Here is a 27509-nt window from a genome sequence, read left to right on the forward strand (position 1 = left end):
TCTACTTTACCTATTTCAGATTCATTATTGCATATTTTTGAAAAAGAATTTATAAATTTATAAATTTGCCTCAAGGGCAGAATTTTGAGAGAAAGAATAAAGCTTTTTCAATGAACCCCATTATTTAACCAGAACGTATTTTATTGACAACCTCAGACAACAGACTCAAACATTTAACAGATTTTATTATTGTTTAAACTGTGTTGGTCTTTTACAAATAAAAAACAGTAATAATTACATACTGGGAGAGATATACTGCTTGAAGTTTAAGTCAAGCTTACTGGTACAGCAACATGCGGCAGGTCAAACATTAGCTTGAAACAATTTTGTTATATTCCTGGTGATGGAGATTCTTGTCATTTATCTGCCATCTATTTTAACCGTTTTCCTGGGTCATCTGGTTGTGGCAAGAATGCAGACACATCACACAGTTACCTCAACATTTTGCATTGCAAGTGGCAAGATGTGAGAATGAGTCAGCTGCTCTCAACACTCTTTGTAAGCTTAGTACTTATTCTATCATTCTTTTTTGCTGAACCACTAAGTTATGGGGTTGTAAACATGCCAGCATCAGTTGTCAACCAATGATGGGGGGGACAAACACAAACACACAAACATATATATATATATATATATACACATATATAGTGAGAATTTACAAAAAAGCAAAAGATGAAGACAGGTGTATAAACAACAAACAGATGCTCATGAAGTGAGAAAGTCTTTTGCATTTCGAGCCTACGCTCTTCAACAGAAAGGAACACAGAAATAAACAGGGTAAGAAAATAGAAAGGGTTTGGTGGCTGTCTAATAAATCCACTCACAAGGCTTTGGTCAGAAGACACTTGCCCAATGTGTCACGCAGTGGGACTGAACCCAGAACCATGTGATTGGTAAGCAAGCTGCTTACCATGTAGCCACTCCTGCACCTACTGTGTAAAATGATTTTACAAAGTAATGTTCAAGTAAACTCAAACATAATTTTATAAAATGTTTGTTATTTATTTAATTGGCAGTATACATTGTTTATAGATGGCACAGTAATAATGGAAGTAGAGAGAAATATCCTAGAAATATATTGGTATCACATACTGAATCATGTTTTAAATAATATTTAAATATTTTAGGGAAAAACGCTCATTCGCTGCTAATGCTCATGCACAATGGACATTAAGAAGGAAAAGAGAGTAATTATTCATTGGTACAAGCATGGCTGCAGGATTAAGAAGTTAACTTTCTAGCCATGTGATATAAGGTTCAGTTCCACTGTGCTGCACCTTGGGCAAGCATCTTCCATTATAGCCCTGAGCTGAGCAATGACTTTTTAAAAACAGTTGTGTGTGTGTGTGTGTGGTGTGTGTGTGTGTGCATGTGCATGTGTGTGTGCACATGCATGTGTATGTACATGTGTGTGAATGTGTGTGTGTGTGTGTGTATGTGTGTGTGTTCCCCACCAATGACAACTGGTGCTGGTTTGTTTAGTAATTAGTAATTCAGCAAAAGAGACTGATGCAATAAGTACCAGACATGTATAAAATAAGTAATGGGTGTGTGCGTGTATGTATATACATATATATATATATTATATATATATATATATAATATATATATATATATACATAATACATATATATATATATATCTATATATATATACATAAATATATATATATATATATATATACTATATATATATATATATATATATAATATATATATATATATGTATATATATATATATACATATATATATATACATAAATACATATATATATATATATGTAATTCATATCGACACATATGAATTGGTTAGCTGGTTTGACAAGAGCTGATAAGGCCAGGAGCCACACCAGGTTCCATAGTCTGTTTTGGCATGGTTTCTACAGCTAGATGTCCTTCCTAATGCCAACCACTTTACACAGTACTTTTTATGTGGCACCATCACTGGGGTTTTTTACTTGCTACCAGCACCAGTGCCTTTTATGTGACACCAACACCAGTGCTTTTTAGTGACACCAGCACTAGTGCTTCTTACATGGCACCAATACTGTCAGGGCCACCAAGTACCTTGCTGGACCAAGGTAATTATTAAGCAAAGGACATTTTATAAGAATGCAGCAATAAAAATCCTTACATCTTATACAACTTTATTACATATCATTACAAACTATCATTTCATTGACTGTTCTGTTGCAAAAGAGAGATTTGACATCATTCTGCCAAAAGTCAATATCATTTATTATTCATACATTCGTGAAACAAATTTGAGCTTGAGATAAGGTAGCTTGAGTTTGTGGCAGGATGGAATCCCATTCTTTTTCCTCACTTCACTTATGGACTTTTTTAAAAATTCAGATTCAATTATAAAGTCTTTAAAACTTGTATATAACTATTTCAATCTATTTGAATCTCAGCAGTTCAGACAACTGAAAGTGTCTTAATTATTCTATATTATTTTAGTGAGAGAGGATATATTTTAGCAAAGAGAAAGGTAAGAGAGATTTATGAAAGCATTTCATTTGGCAGGTTTTGTTTCGTTTTTTTTTTTTGCTTTTTTCTTTTTGTTTTATGTTTGATTTTGTTTCTGTGGTCTTTTGTCAGTTTGTTAGCTGTGTACAAGGAGAGGGCAAAAACAAAATGCAATCATTTTAAATTTGAATTTAAATTAATTTCCAGACTAATAAGAACATGTAACAATACATAAAGTGAATATTTGTAAATTAACACATTCAATATTTGTAAGTAAAAAGCTATTACAGAGTGTGTTTCTTCCTGATATTAGAATTACTGACAGCAAGGAAGAGATAGCAATTCCATTCCTTACTCGACAGACTAAGGAAGATTATTGAATTTTAACAAATTGAATTAGAGTTATGCTGCATATAGACAGTATTTAAACTCAAGTATTTACACAAAGTCTTATATTGGGTGTGAATCAATTTGCTATTATGATTCATATGCCTTGATAAAGCTGATTAGTGAAAAAGAATTATTAAATACAGCTGCAAGAAGTTCTGGCTACAAAGCTTTATTAAATTATAGGACAAGATAATGATGTGAGAGAAAATTCATTGTCAAAAGAGAGAAGGAAAATGGTTAAGACAAAGAAAAAGACACACAATGGAGGTAAAATAGAAAGAATGAAATAGAAAGAAGAAAAGTTTTCCATAATCATTAATGACAAGATTTATATATGTATATATATGTAAAAATATTGGCTGATGAGAGTACTGCCTGATTGGCTCCCATGCCGGTGACACGTGCAAAGCACCATTCAAGCATGATTGTTGCCAGTGTCCCCTTACTGACACATGTGCGGGTGGCATGTGAAAAACAGCATTCAAGCGTGGTTGTTGCCAGTGCCGCCAGCTGGCTCCCATGCAGGTAGCATGTAAAAACACCATTTGAGCATAGCCGTTGCCAAAACCGCCTGACTGGCCCTCATGCTAGTGGCACGTAAAAGAATCTACTACACTCTCGGAATGGTGGCATTAGGAAGGGCATCCAGCTGTAGAAACTTTGCCAGATCAGATTGAGCTGGTTGCAGCCTCTGGCTCACCAGTCCTCAGTCAAACCATCCAACCCATGCCAGCATGATGATGATAGCACCAGCACAGGTTATGCATTTATGCACCATCGGCACATGTGCTTTTTAAATGATGCCAACACCTAAAAGGATAAACCTATATGTGTGGAACACAACGATTTTACTTAGCTTGATGCATTTTATCAAATACAGCAAATTTCCAAATCTCCCAGTCCCTTGTCATTTCTTTAGTATGGCCCAGCATCCGAAGGTCTTCTCTTATCACTTCATCCCATGTCTTCCTGGGTCTACCCCTTTCACAGGTACCCTCCACAATTAGAGCTCATCACTTCTTTACACCACTTCTATGTGTGTGTGTGTTTGTGTGTGTGTGTGTGTGTGTGTGTGTGTGTGTGTGTGTGTGTGTGTGTATATATTATTTAATATCATCTGAGTAATGTGCATTTCAAAGCGTCTCTACTGTCATTGGCTATCATATGTCTTCATACAGCAAGAACACTCCCTTCATTGGATATACATGTGAAAATCTGTTGTTGTATGCATATGTATGTATGCATGTAAGTATGCATGCATGTATGCATGTATGTATGTATATATGCATGTATGTATGTATGTATGTATGTATGTATGTATGTATGTGTGTGTGTATGTATGTATGCATGTATGTATGTATGTATGTATGTATGTATGTATGCAGGGCATGCATTTTCTCTTCATTAATCTGATGTCACACAAAGACTTGAAATAAAGTGTGTTGAACATCACAAGTTAAATTACAAGTTAAGTTTGAACACTTTTTAACAGAATAAATATCTTAATCAAATGAAGTATAGAATGAAATTAGTAAAATAGAGTAGTTATATGGTGAATATCCAAGAATTAATGTCAGTTTTTGCATTCATACACTTGTCTCTCCAATATAAACATTCAAAGGAAGTTCATACCAAACAAGGACAAAATAATTTTTGTATATGATAATGTATTTCTTATATATATATATATAGTAGCTGATATACCTGGTAATTCCCTGTGGTAAAGATGTTTTATTGAAACGCCTTATTACTTTGATATAAGAAAGCAATTTCATTATAACTGCCACAAAAGGTGTATTTTCCATCACAAGAAGTACAAAAAATGTCACGTAAAGGAGGGAGAGATTGTTGGAGGTTGGCGAGAAAGATTGTCGGAGGCTGGTGAGAGAGGTTGTCAGAGATTTCCAGACATGAGTTCTACCCATGTGCCAAATAAAGTATAAAAGTGATATTGTCTGCAAAGGTTAGAAATAGGACACCAAAAAATCAATATTCAAGGTAATCAAACATAAACAATGAAATGGGTTATTTCCCTTGAATGTTTAAAAAAATATTGTACAGGTGCTATGAGTTATTTCCCTTGGGTGTTTAAAAAATAGTTATATGAGGTAGATATAAAGGTACTTTTTTTAAACAATCTCAGTATATCATGAGGTTTCCAGACATGATTTCTACTCATATGTCAAGTTTCATCAAAAGCAATTAAACGATGTAGGAGGAGTTAGATAACAATGCCACAAGCAAAAACACACCGATTTTCCACACATTATGTAGATATATATATATATATATATATATATATATTATATTAAATTAGAGATAAAACCACTATTAGGCAAATCAATATATATAGAGAGAGAGAGAGAATGAGATAGATAGATAGATAGATAGATAGATAGATAGATAGATAGATAGATAGATAGATAGATAGATAGATAGATAGATAGATAGATATGATATAGATATTTGGTGGTGCTCCAGTATGACCACTGCTACATGGCTTGAATGAATGACTGAATATATAAGAAATTAAAACCAAAGGGAATAAGAAATTACATCATGAACTTTATTAACTTACATCTGTTTCTGCAATAACACACAAAGCACTCATATTTGAATGCTTGTGCTTAACCCTGTTATTTCATCAGAGCTTCAAAAATGAAATACAATCATATTTGGGAAAGTAATTACATTTATATACATATACACAGAAAAGCATTACTTACATTTTTTTTCGTTGGTAATGCTTTTCTGTGTATATATATATGTTTAAATGTAGATGCATTCCCAAATAAAATTGCACTGCATTTTTGAAGCACTGATGAAGCAATAGTGTAATATACAAGCATTCACATATGAATTGCATCTTATAGCAGAAACAGCAATAAGTTAATGAAGTCATCATCATCATCATTTAACATCAGTTTTCCATGCTGATATGGGTTAGATGGTTTGACTAGGCTGTCATGTTGGAAGGCTGCGCTCGGATCCAGTTGAATTTGGCATGGTTTTCTATGACTGGATGCCCTTCCTAATGCCAACCACTTTGAGGGTGTAATGGGGGCTTTTATTTGCCACTGGCATGAGTGCAATTTCAGTGGGACTGGTATCTGCCATGACTGCAATTTTGCTTGGCTTCATGGGTCTTCTTCTCAAGCATGACATAATGCCAAAGGCCTCTGTCATTGCCTCCATAAGGCCCAATTCTCAAAAGGAACTCAGCCACTTACCTTCCATGAGGCCCAACTCTCAAAAGGAACTCTGCCACTTTGCCTCCATGAGGCACAATGTTGAAAGGTTGATTTTTTACGTGCTACCAGCACAAGTGCACTTGGTTGGATGGGCCCTCTTAAGCAGAGCACATCGTCAAAGGTTTGGAAGTCCATGTCATAATTTCTTATTCCCTTATTGTAAATTCTTACACACACACACACATATATATTCTTTTATTCTCTTATTATTTTACTTGTCTCAGTCATTTTACTGTGGACTTGCTGGAGTACTTTCTTTTAAGCCTGGAACTTATTCTGTTATTCCCTTTTGCCAAACTGCTAAGTTACAGGGACAGAAACACACCAACACTAGTTGTCAAGTTGTAATGGGGACAAACACAGACACAAAGACACACACACATAGATATACATATATATATATATATACATATGATGGCCTTCCTCCAGTTTCCATCAAGCAAATCCACTCACAAGGTTACCCATTTACAACTAAATAACTCAAACAATGTCAAATGAAGGGTTTTGCTCAAGAACACGATGCACCACTCGGTCTGGAAACCAAACTCATGATCTGGCATGGCTTACACACACATAAAATATATGATAAATATATGTGTGTGTATATATATATATATATACACAAAAATATGTGTGCATGTGTGTGTATGTGATATATTATATATATGTATAGTATATATAATATATATATATATATATATATTATAGCTACAAACACACGGCACGCATTATATGTATCATATATTTTATTGTGTGTAAGCCATGCCAGATCATGAGTTTGGTTTTCCGACAAGTGGCTGCATCGTGTTTGGCAAAACTTAATTTGACGTGTTTGAGTTATTTAGTTGTAAAAGGGTAATATATATATATATACTCTCTTTTACTTGTCTCAGTCATTTGACTGTGGCCATGCTGGAGCACCGCCTTTAGTCGAGCACATCAACAAAGGACTTATTCTTTGTAAAACATAGTACTTATTCTATCGGTTCTCCTTGTTGCCAAATCGCTAAGTTACAGGGACAATAAACAAAACCAGATCAGTTGTCAAGCAATGTTGGGGGGACAAACACAGGGACATAAAACATATACACACACATACATATATATAGATATATTATATATTATATATATTAATATATATATATATATAATATAGATATTTAAAAAGGGAGATGTGGAACACGAGTTGTGATATATAAAAAAAAGGAAAGAAGAAAATGCTGACAAAATAATTTAAGTAAGGAGAGTGTATTTACTTAGGTGAAGTCTTTTTTAAACAAAAAAGAGGGAAAAATTGGGTTAGAATAAAATGTTCCTTTTTTGTGAATGATTTCAGTGTATAAGAAAAAAAGAGAGGCTTTTACAGTGTTCTGTTCAGAATAAGATATTTAGAAAAAGCGTGTAATATACAGTTTTTTGTGGAAAAGTCAATGGTCAGAGCAGTGTAGAATAAAAAGAGTAAGAGTTTACCGGTTATATATATATATATATTATATAATAATATACATATATATATATATTATATATATATATACATATATATATATATATATATAATATTATATAGATATATATATATATTATATATATATATATATAACCGGTAAACTCTTACTCTTTTTATACACTGAAATCTGACATTGAACTTTTATATATATATATATATATATATTATTGTATATATATATATATATAATATATATTGTATATATATTATATATAGATATATATATATATATCTATATATATAATATGTATATATATATATATGGTTATATTATCTTTATATGTATATATTATATGTCTAGTGTAGATATTATGTATATATATATATGTATATATATATATATATATGTGGTGTGTGTGTATTATATCTATATATATAATATATATATATATATATTAATATATACATATAATATATATATACATATATATGATGGGCTTCTTTCAATTTCCATCTACCAAATCCACTTACAAGGCTTTGGTCAGCCCGAAGCAATAGTAGAAGACTCTTGCCCAAGGTGGCATGCAGTGGGACTGAACCCAGAACCATGTGGTTGTGAGCAAGCTACTTACCACACAGCCACTCCTGCACCTATACTTATGCCTGTATGCGTATATATAGACATATATCTTTATATGTATACACAAACATATACATGCATATGTATGTATATATATATATATTTTCCCTCTGTTTATTTTTTCTTATTCCTTTCTGTTGAAGTGCATAGGCTCAAAACGTAAAAGACTTTCTCACCTTCCTGAACATTAAACTAATACAACTTTTTGTTGTTTATACACCTGTTTTCATCTTTTGTTCTTTTTTGGGGTAAATTCCAACTATATAGACATGTATATTTATATGTATACACAAACTCATGTATATTTGTCTTTGTATATATATATGTGTGTATGTATGCACATGCACTCACACACACACACATGCACATAAAATATATGATAAATATACATGTGTGTATATTCATGTATATATATATATACTTATGTATGTATGTGTATATATAGACATATATTTATATGTATACACAAACATATACATGTATACTTGTCTTTGTATATATATGTGTGTGTATGTATGCACACACACACACAAATACACATAAAATATATGATAAATATACATCTGCATGTACATATATATATATATATATATATATATATATATATATACTAGCTGAAGGTGACCCGCTCTACGCGCGGGTAAGAGTGTGGTTGTTACTTTCTGTTGGTTCCTTTCAGCACGTAAAAAGCACCATCCAAATGTGGCAGATTGCAGTGCCGCCTTGACTGGCTTCTGTGCTGGTGGCACGTAAAAAGCACCAACCGATCGTGGCCGCTGCCAGCCTCCCTGGCACCTGTGCCAGCGGCACAAAAAAAGCACCCACTACGCTCACAGAGTGGTTGGCGTTAGGAAGGGCATCCACCTGTAGAAACATTGCCAGATCAGACTGGAGCCTGGTGCAGCCTCCTGGCTTCCCAGACCTCGGTCAAATTGTCCAACCCATGCTAGCACGGAAAACAGACTTTAAACGATGATGATGATGATGATGATGATGATGATTCTCCCTCCTTTCTCTCTCACTTTTCCACTCTGTTACTCTTCCTTTCTCTCGGACTCTCCCTCGCTTTCTCTTACTCTCTATCTTTATCTATCTCTCTCCCATTTATAAACAACAAAAGATCTTGAGTAAGTTGAGAAATAAAATATTTAGAAAGATCAATCATAAATATCAGGCAGTAACAATGGAAAGGTCTGCTTCAAGGCAGACAGCAAAACACTAACATTTAAAAGGGACAGACGAACTTGCGAGCTGAATAAAAATAATAAAATATTGGAAACCAAAGTTTGAAGAGATAGAATTTGAGGATAGTAGAGTCACCATGGCTGGCATTTCTTAACGACGGACAGCAACATATTGACAGTTTAACGGCTGGCGTAAAATTTTGAACTTGATGTAAAAGAAAATCCCTAAACACCAAGTTTTGAATTGATTCTTTCTCACGACAGAAGACTCACCATGGCAAGCATTCAAAACTTCTTCATCATGGATGGCAACACATTGACGATTAAAAGGCTGGCGCAAATTTTTTAGCTTGATGTAACAGAATTGCTAAACACCCGCTCCTTTAAATTTTAATCTCCTTCAAGCCCCATTTAGACCCCTTTTCACATTTTGGTCAATATAACCCGATTTCATTCGGGTCTACTGGGGCCACATTTTATAAGATGAGGAATTTTGTCCTAGAGGTCACGCCTTTCATTTGAGGAAAAAATAGTTGTCATGCAAACTCACCAGCACTTTTAACATAGGTGTGCATATTTTCAGCTCAACCGACCACATAATGCACACATTATATATATATATATATATGTATATATGTGTGTGTGTGTGTGTGTGTGTTGGAGTCTCTCTCATACGTGAGCATTGATGTTGAATTCGACTGGTAAGCAGGTAACCTTGTCTTTGTTGAAATAGTTGTGAGCTGCTGGAGTTATTTCTCTGACGGGTAATAAGAATTTCCATATCCTCCGAGGAAACGAACTGATGACTCAGACAATTAGAATTAATTTTAATAAAAGCATCAATTTAAGAAAAAATAATAAAGTAGTAAAAAATGAAAATTTAGCACGAAAAATTTGCAGGGTTCTAAATAAATGTTAAAATGTAATATATACAAAAAACCTATGTTATCACCAGAACACGAACGTTGGTTGGTGTGTTCTGTTTGTATTTGGTCGATCGGCACATTGACATGTAGACAATAGAATGCGATGGCGATGGCGATGGAATATTTGTTTCTCTCTATGAATGCAGACATATACATAAGTGAAAGTTATGGGAAGGTAAGAAATAGAGTGAGTGAAAATGTGCTGGGAAGAGAGGAAATAGCGAGAGTGAGTTGAGGAAGACAGATACATTAAATAACGTGAGTGGACTTGTCAAAGTTATAAATGAAGGGGAGTTAGAGGGGAATGGAGGAAATAGCGTGAGTGAGGAAGATGGCCCCTAGCAACCACACCTTTTAAGATAGGGATTTCTAAGGTAGCCCACGGGCATCGTCACCTCATTTTACATGTCCCTGTAAATTTTGGAGCGAATCGGACGGAATGTAGTGGCATTGAAACCGAGCCAAGCGGTAAAAACGCATTTCAGTTTTATACACATATATAATATATATATATATATATATATATATACACACATTTATGTATGTATACGTATATATAGACCTATATATTTATATGTATACACAAACATACACATGTATATTTGTCTTTGTATATATATGTATGTATGTATGCACATGCACACACTCTCTCACACACATATTTGCACACACATAAACCACATTACAGAGAGGTTATATTTAGCCATAAATCTTATTCATTTTGCTGAATATTTCACCAATATTCCAGAACAAATTCTCTCTAACAAGGTCTCTTTTTGTGAGGTGAAATTGATCTTTATAGCATTCATAGAAAACAAATTATTGTCATAATTTATGGGATTATTTTTCCAGCATGACTTTATTCAAACTAGTTTTCTGAAATGGCCATATATAATAGCTTATCCAACATAATCTTCTTTAGCCATTTAAAGTTCAATGGCATTCTTGTAGCACCACCTTGAAATGTTATTTTATTCTCCATATCAAGAATGAATTACAATGTCTTGAATATGGTTTGGCTCCCATAAACCAAACAGCTAATAATAATAAAACTCATTCTACAACTGTACTGCATGCTTAATGTTACATTTCCTGTGATTTAGTGTTTCCATAACCAGTTAGTGATGATGCTTGATATAAGCATGCAAGGAAGTCATACTGAGAAGTGTTGTAAGCAAAAGAAAATGAACAAAGAGGATAATCTTAGAATGGAAACCAGATGAACACACATTTAGTATTGCAAGAAAACAAAACTGTGAGAAGGTTGTAAATATTACAGATGGTAGGAAATGATTTGAAATGAAAATGTCAACAGAAAACAATTTTAGACACTATCAGAGCATAGTATCTACTAGAGGAATAATGTAATTTATCATCAAATGTTATCTTCATTAACTCTTACACTATAGCCTTTCCAATGTTTATTGTTACTACAATAGGTTTCTCAGTTCATTTTCTTTTTTTTATAAACTGTTTTTTGTAATTCACTTAACAGTTACTATGCTATAGTACTTGAGAGTATATATATTGATTTTAAAACACAACTACATTCAAGTTGATGACGTCTTACTATCATTCAAACACCAAAATGCACCGAGCCACCGACTACATTCATTTTTCACTGATAACCACATAAAAACTGAATTTTCCAGTGAATTTCATTGGCATAACCTACTACTTACTATTACATTAATATTAACTCAAAACTTTAAATGCTTTATTTTACAATTCCGTTTCACTGCTTTTCTTTGGTTTTTTTTTTTTTTATATTTTTCATTTCATACTACTCTGGTATTTTATAATATTATCATAATAACTAAATATATTCAAACATGTCTATAATGTTCTCTTACAATATTCAGTACCTAATGTTCCATAGATAATCTAATAGAAAACAGCAAGATAAGAGAAAGCAGTCTGCAATAACAAATTTTTTTAAGGTGCATACATGATTGTGAAATTACAAAATACTTTCATTTTACTCAAACTACTTTTTGATCTTCTATTATCTAACCAGCTATTATCAGGTACTCCTCTAACACTTCCTTCCTACATACCTACCCCCAAGTTAAATTAGATATGTCTGAAATCATAAAATCATATCCTACACTGAAATTTCAGCATCTTTATTTTATTTTTCTTCTTTTAACTTCAATTGTGACAGTATTGATTTCTCACATTTTTACATATATACATATATGAATATACACACACATTTTAATACATATATATGTATATGTGTATATATGTGCATGTGGGGTGTATATATATATATAATATATATATATATATATATATATATATACATACACACACACACACACCACACACACACACACACACACAAGATATGGAATTTATACAGGTAAGCAGCAAATGCTATGTCACCTGCTGGCTAGTCTTTTAACTGTTAACAACATATATGAAATGAAATGTCTTCAATCAGAAACTGGTACTGGATCTTACACTTCACTTGAGAGAAATTTATTTCTATGCTACAATACTTTTCCAATTATCTCAGCACTGCACAGTCTTGCTTCACAACTTTTTTTTTCTTTTTTATCATTTACCTTGTTGTCATTGTTACTGTTGTTTATTCATGGGTCAGATTTGATTGAGCAGACTAAGACCATCTCTTTCTGTTTTCAAGCATAATGTAACTAGAACTATGAATTACATAATTCAGTGTGATGTCCTCTTCTAAGATGGTACAGAATGATCTGCAGTAGATTTGGCAGGTATTTTTCACAGAGTATATGACCATGTGGAGGTTACTCCATTGGGTCATTACCAATCAATAATATTAAAGGTATATATATGTGTGTGTATACATACACATACATATACATACATACATACATATATATATATATTATATATGTATATATATATATATACATATATATATATATAATATATATATATATTATATATATATATATATATATATATATATATATATATTATATATATATATATGGTGGCTGCCCCCTCGTTATTGAGTATGGCCATTGCACGAAGCTTAATCAATGTTGTTATTGTGCAATGCCTGTGCAAGAAGATGTTTTTTATAGTGAGGAAAGGCTATGCACTGTGTCAATCCCACTCACTAAGCAACAGCAGCCATAATCCGAAAAGAAGAACAAGTCAACATCATCGGTAACCACTGAGCCGCAGGTTTTATGTTGGAGTTATCCCAGTTACCTGAGTTGCCTTCTCCTAGAAGGATGCCCTAACAAAGGCTAGGAGCCCTTCATTCCCAATGGTTTAACAGCGCGATCGGGTATTCAATCCGATTATTTCTATGTCCCCATGCATGAAACAGCCTTAAGACATTTATTGGATGGCCGTTGACTCTCAAGAATTCCTCCGCCCTTTGACGGGTTTTGTTTTTCATCCCGCAGGGTGCCCAATAAACACCCTCCTCACCAAGCAAGCTTGGTGGGGTTGCCAGTTTAGTCGCCAACGACCCAACCATGCAACAGGTTGTACTGGGTTACATGTTACCAGTAGCATTCGAAAGTGACTTGACATAAATATATATAGAGATATATATATACATACATATATATATATATATACATGCATACGTATATATACATATACATGTGTGTATATATATATATATATATATATATATATATATATAAGGTAGAAAATATTTTTGTGGGGAAAGAGAAAAAATGTAAAACCACAGAAGATTTGTTTTGCAGGATTTAAGAGTATATTAGAGCCATGATAATAAAGATATACAATTTTGTACAAAATAAGGTTTTGTTCTTTCAACATAATTGATGTAAGGAGCAGTTTCACATTGCTCATCAAGCTGAGAGTTGAAGAACATTTATCTTTTAGCTCTCAGTTTGATGAGCAATATAAAACCAGTTTCCTTGTATGTCTCCACTGTCCTGTTTTTTTTCCCAACTTTGACCCTCCATAAATCCCAAATTTTATTTTGGTACTTATGGGAGCAACTGTCTTCGAAGACTCATATTGTCATTCAATGCTCGAAATGAGGAATAGATAGACAGCCGACAACTGTTGAAGGGTTATTCTTTATGTTACTTGTCCTGTTTTTCTTTTGTTTCTCTCGTTGTTTGCATATTGAACTTATTTGTTTTCGTATTTCATGTTGTTTACTGTTGGTGACATCCTGTACCCATATATGCATGTATATATAGCTTATATATAAAAAGGCAAGTTGTCTGTCTGTCTCTGTGTGTGTTGTATGAACCACTTCTACTCCTACAATTTTCAACCGAATTTTGCCAAATTTGACATGTGTGCTCTCTTTGACTTAGGATGCTTTTTCTTATAATTTTTTCCTCAAAATTCTGCACCCCCAATATAAATAGACTACTCTCAATTCGCCTAGGATATGAACCCACGACGTCTATGCAATGGTAAGCGTTTGATCTTATATATTAAAAGGCAAGTTGTCTGTCTGTCTGTGTGTGTGTTACTACTTCTACTCTTACAATTTGCAACTGAATTTCACCAAATTTGACATGTGAACTCTCTTTAACTTAGGACGCTTTTTCTTATAAATTTTTCCTTGCAATTCCATGCCCCCAACATAAATGGACTACTCTTTATTCACCTAGGATTTGACTTGAGCCAGCGAAAAAACCTGACACACACACAGCTGGTAAAAATCAATACTTTACTTTGTCAGCTGTGGTGAGCTCTTATCAACTGCTTGCCCAGTACTGCCAGCAGTATTCATTTGCAAGTTACGATTTGCTTCCGTTTTCGCATGAGCACTCTTTTTCATATAATTATTCCAATTTAAACTAACCACTTCAAAACTCTTACCCAAATTTAAAAATCTTTAATTCGGTCTGTTTCATTAACATTTTTGACAACTACATTTTATTATTTCTTGGGTGCTACACATTCACCGCTTTTTCCTTAGGAATTTTTCTATTGCATAAACTGATAATTTTCCATCATGCCTTGATGCAAAAGATCCAATATAGGTCGGCAAACAAATGTTCTAAAGAAAAGTAAATGTATGCACACAAATGAATCTTCTGAGGACGCTGCCAGGAGGAACTCTCACAATGCACTTAGGATGGCTTCAGCATGAAGAAAGGAAAGTGAAGAGCAGCATTGTGATCGGTTAGCACATATTGCTGCACAAAAGCCACCCAGAGCAACGAGCAACATTCAGCACACTGAACAAGAAATGCTTTCTCTACTGCTGCTGCACGAGATTCAGAGACTGCAGCACAATGCGTAGATCAACTTACAAGAGATGCTTCCTCAACTGCTGCTGCATGAGCTGCAGAGACTGCAGCACAACATGCAGATCGACTTACAAGAGATGCTGCAGCAACTGCTGCTGTGCGTGCTACAGAGACTACAGGGGAAAGACAACAACGGATGTTGCTCTATGCGACAAACAAAAAACATCATGTAACCATACCCTCGTCACCTTATTTATTTCATGAGCATAATCTTCACAGTATGCTCTCTGTTAAGTGCCCCCAATTGTGAGGTAGGCAATAGATACATTTTTCATCTTTTTTGCACAGGCCACACGTCAAATTTTTTGTTCAGATAATGTTGTATGTGCAACCCAGCAAAACAGCAGGAAAACATACTATTTCTCTTTATGTTATATCTTTAGGCTCAACCTTTCCATCTGCTAAACAGCACATGTCAGCAGTTATGTGGTAAGGAAAATAAACTCAATTACTGCTGGCTTTTACAGATTGATATACTGTCCCAATGGAAAACAATGACAATGGTATGGGCATATGACTCTGCATGTTCACTATTGTGCTAAATAAATCAAACAATGCAGAGAACATCTGCCATTATGATTTCTTTCATTCAGTTTAGAGGTGCATCTGTAAATGGTCTAATAACCAAATACACATACTTAACAAACAGCCCTGGGCAATGCCAGGTATACCTGCTAGTATATATATATATATATGTATGTATGTATGTATGTATATATATATATATATATATATATATATATATATATATATATATATATATATATGCATATACATATATATATATGCATATACATATATATATTATTTATATTATTATTATATATATATACTAAATTACTGGTATGTTTTGTTTCTCAATGAAAGACTTCACTAAACACACCAGCCACATAATATTCAAACTACCTGCAAAGTAAGATGCAAAGCTACTTAATATACTCCAAGCAATTTTCAAAATATGCAGTATATAAGAGCGTTGTTTGTTTTTCTTTTCATGAACATATTGTGTACATAAATGGAAGTTTACATCAGTTTTCCCATATAGTGTTGGATATAAAAAAAAATCTCTAGATATGTTCTATGGTGCATTCTATCAGGCATATCATCATCACCATTGTCATCATTTTATGTCCATTTTCTCTTCTGCATTTGTTGGGTGTTTTGATGTATTGGAGAACCACCTCTAATGTCTCAGTTCTGGCATGATTTTTACAGTCAGATGCACTTCATAACACCAATCACTTTACATAGTATACTGGTTGCATTTTTCTTTGCACTAATGCTATTGCAGTTGCCTTGCCATTAGCAAACTAAAGTGCCCTGTCAGATGTGTATGAGTGAGTGTGGGGGGTAGTTGTACATACACTACACTTATAGTCACTCCTACACAAAGTCACACCTTTGAATTTGTGTATTCCTTCTTATTTTATCAATGACTGTCAGTCATTGACCACCAAATCCTATACATTTGCATACAGATTATACATTCCAACATTGGTCTATATTCTTTACATCAGTTAATCTGCCCACTACCTCAACAGTTACTTCACAGAACATTTATTACCAATATCTAGCGGGGATTTCTTTTATCTAGCTGTATTAGTACAACTATTTGCTAATGTTCTACAGTACCCAATGTAAATCCCAAAATGATTTCACGGGATTTTATTCAACTCTCTGTAGAAGATCAGATAATGCTTTTATATAATAGGGTGACATTCTGTTGGAGGTAACATTTGTAATTGTAGAGGATCAGTTAACTGTTGTGACTGTTAAATATATTTCTATTCTACAAATGTAGCACTGAATAAAGCAATGGCTTTACTGAAGAGCTTAGTATATGTCAAACACTAATGATTCAAGATAAAAGAGTAGAAAATGTGGCATTTTATAGCATAATCTTGCCTTTTTCTCACTATAAAAATTAACGTAGCCAGGGAGGATGAATAAAAGGTAATACTCCTTCCTGAGTCATAAGACCAGATTTTTGAGTTCTGACAGGACATCAGTCCATCTCAGGACTGCTCCTCTTTGCCAGCTGAGTGGACTGGAGCAGTGTGAAATGAAGTGTTTTGCTCAAGAACACATCACCCAGTTCAGGAACTGGAACCACAATCTTACAATCAAGAGCCAAACACCTTAACCACTAAACCACATGCCCCCCACACACACAAAATAAAGTTACCTTCATGCGTCATACTGACTCATAAGGGCCAGTTTCCTGTTTTCATGGCATATATGTATTCCCCATCTGGACAGGACACCAGTCTGTCAAAGGGTTGCTCCCTTTTGCCAGCTGAATGGACTGGAGCAACGTGAAATGAAGTGTTTTGTAGAAGAACACAATGCACTGACTGGTCCCTTCAAGCTAATTTCCCACTGCCATTTCTGGCATGCTACAGGTTATCATAAAATAATAAACAGGAGCCACAATAAAGTAAGCCAACTCTACTCAATTTGGCCGCTTGTATTAGAAGCACTACACTAAAAGGATTACTGACAATAAGAACCACAATTCAAATCCTGTACCTACCTTTGTGATAACCCTAGCAACTGTTCACTTCATGTGCTTTACTGAGCTGCATTCACTTATGCAACAACCCTTCACTGAAGTTTTACCTTGGACTCGCCAAGGTTGAATTTAATAATAACTCTCTCAAAAAAAAACTTCCTTCGGAATGTTCAAAGCAAGAAACTCAGAGTAAAGATTAATGAAACTCTCAGTTTTAAATAGGATACGACTCTTCATTTTTTTATTGACTTCTGTTCTTTTTGTTACTGTACATGCTACTGTGTGTGACATAACATACTAATCACATGTGTGCACACACACAAACACACACATATATAAAGTTTGATAAAATTTTTTTACGTATGTCACGCATCTGTCTGTCTGTCTGTCTCTCTCTCTATATATATATAGAGAGAGGGAGAGGGAGAGAGAGAGAGAGAGAAAGAGCGATAGATAGGTAGATAGATAGATAGGTAGATTGATAGATAGATAGATAGATAGATAGATAGATAGATAGATAGATAGATAGATAGATAGATAGATAGATAGATAGATAGATAGATAGATAGATAGATAGATAGATGCCTGATGTGTGTAGAAAATTTTTATCAAAACTTTTCACTATATATATATATATTATATATATATACATATATATACATACATACATACATATATACATATATATATATATATACACATATACATATACATATACATACAGGGTGCAATGGGTAAATTTTTGCCATGTTATATATTTTATTTTACACATGTGCATTGTTTGCTTTTGATTTTGTTGACTACACAGTATAGTAGGGTCAGTTGCACACCATCTGTGAGAAAAACTGCACCATGACACAATTCACTCTGCCAGAAATTTAGAAACGACATGCTGTTCTGCTTGGCATTTGTGCTGGAAGCTCTAAGACGAACATTTCAGAGTATTTGGGTGTCAATCTGAGGACAGTACAATCTGAGGACATGTACCAAGAGTGATAAAAATCAAACATCCAGTCAACATCATGGTATTTGGAGTGATCACTAGTAATGGCGACATTATGCCTCCATTCATCTTCCCACATGGCCTCACACTCAACATGGAGGCCTACATCAAGTGCATGGAGGAGGTAGTGCTGTTCTGGGTCAAGAAGGTGGCTGCTGGAAGACAGTATGTCTGGCAACAGGACTTTGCACCATGCAACACTAGCAGGAGAACCCAGTCATGGCTGTCAGACAATTTCTGCAATCACACTCCTAATATCTGGCCACCTAACTCCCCAGACTGCAACCCCCTTGATTATTATGTGTGAGCTGCAGTTGTGCAAGAGACCAACAAAACACCTTGTAACACCAAAGATGAACTGAAGGCAAGGATTATGGCAGCATTCACCAAGTTAAACAAGGAAACTGTCTAGAAGAGTTGCAGGAGATTCTGAAGTCATCTAGAAGCCATGGTTGTAGCCAATGGCGATTTTATTGAATAAATTTACTCTTTAATATTTCAAGATATTTATATGTAATTTTGGTAAATATGTCTGTTAAAATGAGATGTCAATTTTATTTTCATTTTTGCATAATTTAGATGACAATTTATTCACCGCACCCTGTATATATACATGTGTGTATATAAATATACATTATATATATATATATATATATGCATTATATGCATACACACAAACATGTAAGCATACAAAAGTGAATCCCAGAGACATGTGAGGATTTATATAAAACTGATGAACATTACACGTGAATGTGAAATTGTGTACAGCTACAAGTATTTATTCGCTTTCATGTTTACACACAACTAACTCCTATTTACCATAAACAACAAATAAATACACAACTAAATATTATTAACCAGCCTCAAAGTAATTACTCAATTAGATTGAATTGTGAAAAATACGGATATTGGGATTCTGTTGTTCATGCCTAAGCACAACACAAATTTTTCTATATACAGTGAGTCAAAAGCCAGAATTTTATATTAAACTTTTGTGGAGTTTTTTTTTTTTTTGTAATAAGAGCAATGAGAATTGATATTACTACATATTTGGCAGTGGTAATAATATTACTCATAATATTTACTGCTTGTGGGTCTATTTCAACTCACGAACAACAATATTATATTTCTTATAAAAAATGCTTTCACGCTGTTAATAACTGGTTATATCTTACATTCTTTCATAAGTTCTTTTGACTTTTGTTTTTGTTTACTGGGTTTGTGAAGCAGTGGATTTATACCAGTTCATTGATTCAGCTCTTTGACCATACCAGAGTTGGCAAGTATCAGTTCTCAGTTTTTGTATTTATGCCAAATTTAGCTCAGCTTTTTATTTTTCTACAATTCATAAAAATGGCTTCTGAGAATAACAGGAATAAGCGATCAACAATGAGCAATGGATAAAATAAATATCTGCCAAGATTTGGGGATTGCTTGTTCAGTTACTTAGTTTTTGTTGTTTTTTGTAAATTGTCAGCATGGAAGTAATTAATGAATTTTTTTATTTTTATTTTGAAATTCTAAAATGTTATTTGTTAGAAACCCACACAGCTACATTCCTCCTTCATATGCCATCATATTTCTCATTCTGTACACAGTAGCATTGTTGTTGTTTAGCCCCAGGTCAACCATCATGAAGCAGATATGTGATCAAAAGTGTTCCAGCTGAAATCCCATCACACCTTCATTATTTATATCTATCTATTTATCCATATATATGTGTGTGTGTGAGTGTGCATGTGTATTTATATATATATATATAAATATATATATATATAAACCCCAAAAAGAACAAACCCAAAGAAACAGCAATGTAAGGACGTGGTACATGTAATATATTAGCAGATGCTCAGGAAAGGAAAGATATATATATATATATCACATGACCGACTCCTTCACCTGTACTTCTACCTGTATCATCTACTGCATCTCCTGTTCTCTTTGCCCTTCTCTATACATCAGGCAAATGGGACGCCACTTGGCTGACTGGTTCGCAGAACACTTCCAAGACATCCGACTCAGCAATGGCACTTCGGTCTTGTGCCATTTCTACTCTACCAGTCACTCTTTACATCACCTGTCCGTGTTCAGATTGTCCTTGCACAGGGGCCATCCGGACTCCCGTTTGTGCCACAAACAGGGATTAATCTTCTCTCTTCGCTCCTTTGTGCCACATGGGTTCAACTCTAATCCCCTCGCCTCTCTTCCCTCACACCTACTTCCTCCCACCCACCTCTCCTCTCTTGCATCGACTTCTACTTGTATTCACTCCTACTCTCCTTCTCTCTTCTGTGGTGGTGACTATGATAGAAGGTAAACAGCAAAATATTTTGTGCAATAGCATTAGGAAGGGTATCAAGCCATAGAAATATTGCCAATGTAGACAATGGAGTTTGGTACAGGCCACTGGCTTGCCTGTTCCTTTCAAATTATCCAACTTACACCAGCATATGGAAAATGTGCTTTGAATAATGAAGAATAATAATTATAATAACAATAATAGTGTAGTATCTGTTCTTACCAGCCTTATATCTGATACGGTTCGTATTTGGGGCCATCAATATTAAACTGATTTTTTTGAATAAGGTGAAGAGTTAGAGGCTTCCTCTACCTTTGCCATGGGTTGACCTGGTATTGCAGTACTTCCAGGATTCAGCCCATCTCCCACCTAGAAGATATTGAGAGAAAATGCCCTGATAGAGCGCTGGCTCTCATGGTTTTTAATCAGTGGTGATCGGAGCGCTGGGCTCAATCCTATTGAAACTTCGAGGCTTCTTAAGGCAACTGGAAATCCCATGCATGTCTTGCAAAAAGCAACCTTATTGGGCACAGCAGACATCTTAAGGAAAGTATTATCTGTCTAAGGTCCTTGTTGTGACTTGACAGATGACTGAAGACACTGTGTAATGAAGTAATAATAATAATAATAATAATGCAGTACCAGGCAGTGGCTCTCATGGCTTCTCATCTTAACTGATTGGAAGTGTTATCATGTACATTGTTTTGTTTTGGGTATAAAAAATAGGCTACAGCAAATATTCTGCTCAATAGCACAGATTTGCTTGTCAGTTGTTTGGCCTTAACCAGCTGAGCATGTCCCTTAGTGGTTGATGATATGTATATCTCTATCATGAGTAGAAGTAGTGGGGGAGCGTCATAGTCATGTGTTGGGAGGAATTCTTTGGGGTGTGGATAATTCACCTCTGGAAACATGGGTGTTTCGTTCAGCATCCTTAAACAACCCTTATTTAGGGACCTTTTGAGCAGGATGGGCTACTTCACCTGAAGAAAATTCTAGATGAGCCCCACCTGCAAAGTCATGAGCCATCTTGATACATCATGCACATAGGGTTGTGATGTATGTGCCTGGTGTACCCTTCTCAGATGGGTAGTCATGATGGGTATACTGGGTTTCATATATTTTACCCCAGTGTCACTTTGATGTCATTCACTGCTCTCTCACCCAATAATGATGATGATGATAATAATAATAGCACATACCCAAGGCACACAGAGCTGCGCTCGGTAGTGAAGTGAAAGCACGCTATAAAAATAAAACTACTGAATAATAATAATAATAATAATAATGATAATGATGATAATAATAATAACGATAATAATAATAATAATAATAATAATAATAATGATAATGATGATAATAATAATAACGATAATAATAATAATAATAATAATAATAATAATAATAATAATAAAACAACAGTAGTAGCAGCAGCAGCTGCAGTGACGATGACGATGACGATGCTGATGCTGATGATGATGATGATGATTGACAATGATGATGATGATTGATGATGATGATGATGACAACAGTGATTATGATGATGATGATGATGACGGTGGTGATTATGTTGCCATTAGTGCATTGATTATCTCAATTCAAATACCAGTTGTAATGGTTTTATCTTTCTTCTCACTAGCTTTGATGAAATCACTACCAGCTATATATATATATATATATATATATATACCAGCGTCGCCTTACTGGCACTTCTGCCAGTGGCATGTGAAAATACATTTGAGCGAGGTCATTGCCAGTGCCACTGGCTCCTGTAGAGGTAGCATGTAAAAAACACCATTTGAGCGTGGCCATTGCCAGTACAGTCTGACTGGCCCTTGTGCCATTGACGCATAAAAGCACCCACTACACTCTCAAAATGGTTGACGTTAGGAAGGGCATCCAGCTGTAGAAACTCTGCCAGATCAGATTGGAGCCTGGTGCAGCCATCTAGTTTGCCAGTCCTCAGTCAAATTGTCCAACCCATGCTAGCATGGAAAGCGGACGATGATGATGATGATGATATATAAATATATATATATATATATCCTGTATACTGTGAAGGTATTGCAGAACAAACTTTGCCCAAAGACACTGCAATACTGTTGTAGTAACTATGATAAAACCTGTATTTACAATGGAGTAATGACAATGATGATAATGAATAGGAAGAGGAGAGGGAGAAGGGAACCGGCAGGAGCAGGATCAAGAGGAAGTGGAAAGGTGATGAGGAAGATGAAGATTCTGTGTTATTCGCTACAAATCAATAGAAGGAAAGATAATGTGTAATACACAGCATATATATATATATTTATATCCATCCCAATTTCCTTTGATAAAGAGTGTCTTCAGAAAGGTTTATTCCAAAGTCAGATCGTATATAATGGCTGTGGGAAACAACAGTAGGTGTCAATATCGGGAGTTTCTTGATGATATCTATAGTAATTGGAGATCTTTTATTTACAATACAAATGGGTTTTTCTTCACCAAACATTCATTAACTTTCATTCTGTGAAAACAATTTCAAACTACAAAATAAATAGACAAAAACCACAACCAACATATATACCAATGCACAAATGGCATCAATTTAGGAAGGGAATTTCTTAACTGGCAACAATATGTGTTAAAATTTGGAAGGAATTAATGTGTTTCTGTGAACAAATGTTACCGTTTTGATTGGCTATTGCTTAGAGGCCAATAAAATTATCTGTCCAAATTGATGCTTGTTTGTATACCATGCAATGTGTGTGTGTATAGATGAATGTGTGTGAATGTACATGTGGGGGTGGGTGGATTTTTATCCATCCAACAAGGAGTGACATCCGCACAAGTAGAAACAACATAGATGTTGTTGTTAATGATGTATTCAATTTGTTGTTTTTGTTCTTGTTGCCAACTTCTTTCCATATAACAAGAACTTATCTATAAAAGATTTGACCTCAATATTGCATGCCAACAAAATATAATTTAAACAGCCTCTCAAAACTCCTTTTACTAACAAAATTAGCACTAACTCTGAACCACTTCTCTTTCAAATCAGCACGAGAGGATTCATGACTAGATCTGGCTATAAATACATCAACATATTAATTTTCGACAGATTCTTAAAGCCAGTCTTTAACTCTATAACCCAGAGGTGCCAAACATATTTGGCTTTTCAGGCTGGACTGAAGCATAAACTAGATCTCAGGAGCAGGACAGCGGAAGTTATTCCTAAAAACCCAATTCATAATGTAGGCTAAAATACATGGATAAAGGGGTTATGTTTTATAAAAAAAAAAAGTGGGGAGGAAGAATGTGAAATGTTAGCAAAAGTTGCATGTAGAGATATGTGAGAAAAATTCATCTACACAGTATACGTATGGTCCTATTAAGTAAATATCTTTTGAATGAGAATGGAGATAGAAAGTGTTCAACAGAATGCATATAGTTCTAAATAAAATGTCAATGCATGATAAAAAGCTTGCACTGTTTCAACCACTAAATCTTTCTGGACCATTCATATCACTAGAACCCATTTGAATGAACATGTGCTTAAATTTGAAAAAAAAAAAACTTCATTTCTAGTTCCATGTGAAAGTAAAGAGAAAACAGCTCATAACTATTAGTATGTGAAGTGATAGTCTTCTTTTTCATTTGTTGAAATGACAAAAATTTCTCTATGGTGAACTGATTTGAGTAACTGGAATCAGTGTTGATCATGGTTTAAGTTGAGCTCTGATTGTGAACACATGCTAACGCTAGATATGTTTTACAGATTATTTTTAAATTGAAAAGATTCTTTTTTTCTAAAATTGCAACAGAGCTGGATTAAACGTTGACACAAGATGTATTCGGCTTGCAGGTTATATGTTTGACACTCTTGCTATAGATTGATGGCTCCATCAGACAATCTAATCCAGACAAACATTTTCTTTCACTGTCCTTGTGTGCAACATTTACTCTGCTCTGAAATTTACTTCTATCGTGAACACCTCCATATAATTTTTCTTTCCTTAGAAATGTCCTCATCAAAAGTACGACTCTATAATTTCCTCAGTGTACGATAAAACTACTGATGCCTACATCTAATTCAATAGTCCTTTTTATCCCTAACCTATTAAAGCTTACCCTAAGTTTAACTTCCGACATAGATAGATAGATAAATAGACAGACAGACAGACAGACAGACAGACAGACAGACAGATAGATAGATAGATAGATAGATAGATAGATAGATAGATAGAAGATAGATAGATATGTTTCTTTATTAGCCACACAGGGCTGCACACAGATAGAACAAATTACAAGGTAGAGCTTTTCTTTTGAAGGTTTAAAAAAAAAAAAAAAAAGGAAGGGGGAGTTTCGATCAAAAGGGATCGTAAAAGGAGAGAAAGAGGACAAAAAAAAGGGGGGGTTAAAAAAAAAAAAAAAAAGGGGGAGAGGAAAAAAAAAAAAAAAATTGATCAATAGGGATCGTTATCACAGAAATGTCAATATGAAGTGTAAAGGGGAGGACAGGTGAGGTTTACCCGTGGAAAGAAAAGCCTACGGAAAAGACCACGGTAACCTCGGTCAATGAAGTCACATTTTATATTTCTTTTTTTTTTTTTTTTTTTTTTTTGCAAATAAGCAACTCTCTGTTTTCGATTTCTGGTTTCATAGGACTATGCTCAAGGTGGCTTCGTCATTCATACGTGCCATTCTTGCTACATTCACCCATCTTTTTTTAAAACATTCGCTAGACAAAACTTGCCTCTCTACTCTCACTTTCCTTTTCAAGTGGTACTTGAAGAAGTTGATGAGAGATTGACCAGAGAGGAAAGTGTTTGTCTCCATCCTTTCAGACGCGTCCACCAGATACATTCCTTCGCCATAGCCACAAGGATGATGAAAATAGCTCTTCCTTCCCGTTTGAAGGAAGGAGGCGTGACAATATTGACGATAGACTCAGCTGATAAACCGACTCGTCCCACACGTGACAGCAGTTGTTCGACATAAGCCCACAGGTCGGAAATTGTTGGACACTGAACGAGTGCGTGCAGAGCGGTTTCGTCGCTCTGACCGCATCTCGGGCAGGTCGGCCCCGTGTTTCTCGAGCCGTGTCTGTAGAGCTTATCCCGAACGGGTAGCGCTTCTCGGTAGCACTGCCAGGCCAGGGATCTCTGGAAGTTGTCCATGGGCCCTGGCCCGAAAGTCGTCCCGAACAGGCGGGTCAGGTACTCCTCGTCGACGTCCAGGTTCGCCCCGAGCTCGTCGTCGTACCTCCCCTCCACTAAACCCCTATAGAATGCTTTGGTTGTGTTGAAGTCACTTAAGGTCGACCCAGGACGGCAGAGTTGCTTGAGAGCAACGCGACACTCGCGGTGCCATTCGCCCTTCCTCGGCCTCTTTTGATCCACGACTGCAGTTCAGTCATGGAGACGAGCTGCGGGAAAGCGTGCCTCACAAACGGCGACCACACCTGTTCACCGTCGTCTACATAGAGCCAGAGATGTCGCAGTCTCAGCGCGTGTCTGCGCATCATCAACCACGGCATGCCCAGCCCTCCTTTTAACGGGTGTTGACAGCAAATGGATCGCCTGACCATCGGGACGCATCCTTTCCACAAGAAGCGAAAGAGGATGCGTTGTAGTTTGGTGATGGTAGGGTCGGGACAAGGTACGATGGTCAGGCGGTAGTAGATGACGGACGCGATGTACGTGTTCGCCACCTCCGCTCGACCTTTTAGGGACAGTTTCCTCTCGGCCCATTGCCGGGCGAGAGTGACCACCCTACTCGTTATCTCGTTCCAGTTCTTCTCCACTTGGAGGTCCGGACCGAACCAGACCCCAAGCAACTCAACCGGGCCGTCGGTCCAGCGTCCCACGACGGAGGCGCTGGTGGACGGCATGGGCTTGCTTCTCCAGGCCCATGCCGTCCACCAGCGCCTCCGTCGTGGGACGCTGGACCGACGGCCCGGTTGAGTTGCTCGGGGTCTGGTTCGGTCCGGACCTCCAAGTGGAGAAGAACTGGAACGAGAGATAGATAGATTGATAGACAGATTAGAAAGGTAGAAACAATGCTTATATAACGGTGACACTCACTTTGCAACTATCACGCTATGTTAGAAGATATACAAACACCCACACAAGTACAGAAATATTGTGCTAAGAAGCACA

General features: G+C 35.4%; 1 protein-coding gene and 1 non-coding gene across 4 annotated transcripts in view; one reads left to right on the forward strand and one right to left on the reverse strand.

Moving 5' to 3' along the window:
• LOC115225054 overlaps positions 1-27509 on the reverse strand; it is a 440194-nt gene that overhangs the window by 194056 nt on the left and 218629 nt on the right. The gene's annotated exons all lie outside the window — the stretch shown is intronic.
• On the forward strand, positions 21552-21736 carry LOC115208798. Its single transcript, XR_003881251.1, has one exon. It is a non-coding gene; the product is annotated as a U2 spliceosomal RNA (small nuclear RNA).

The sequence above is a fragment of the Octopus sinensis genome, linkage group LG2, assembly GCF_006345805.1.
Source record: "Octopus sinensis linkage group LG2, ASM634580v1, whole genome shotgun sequence".
Lineage (NCBI taxonomy): Eukaryota > Metazoa > Mollusca > Cephalopoda > Octopoda > Octopodidae > Octopus > Octopus sinensis.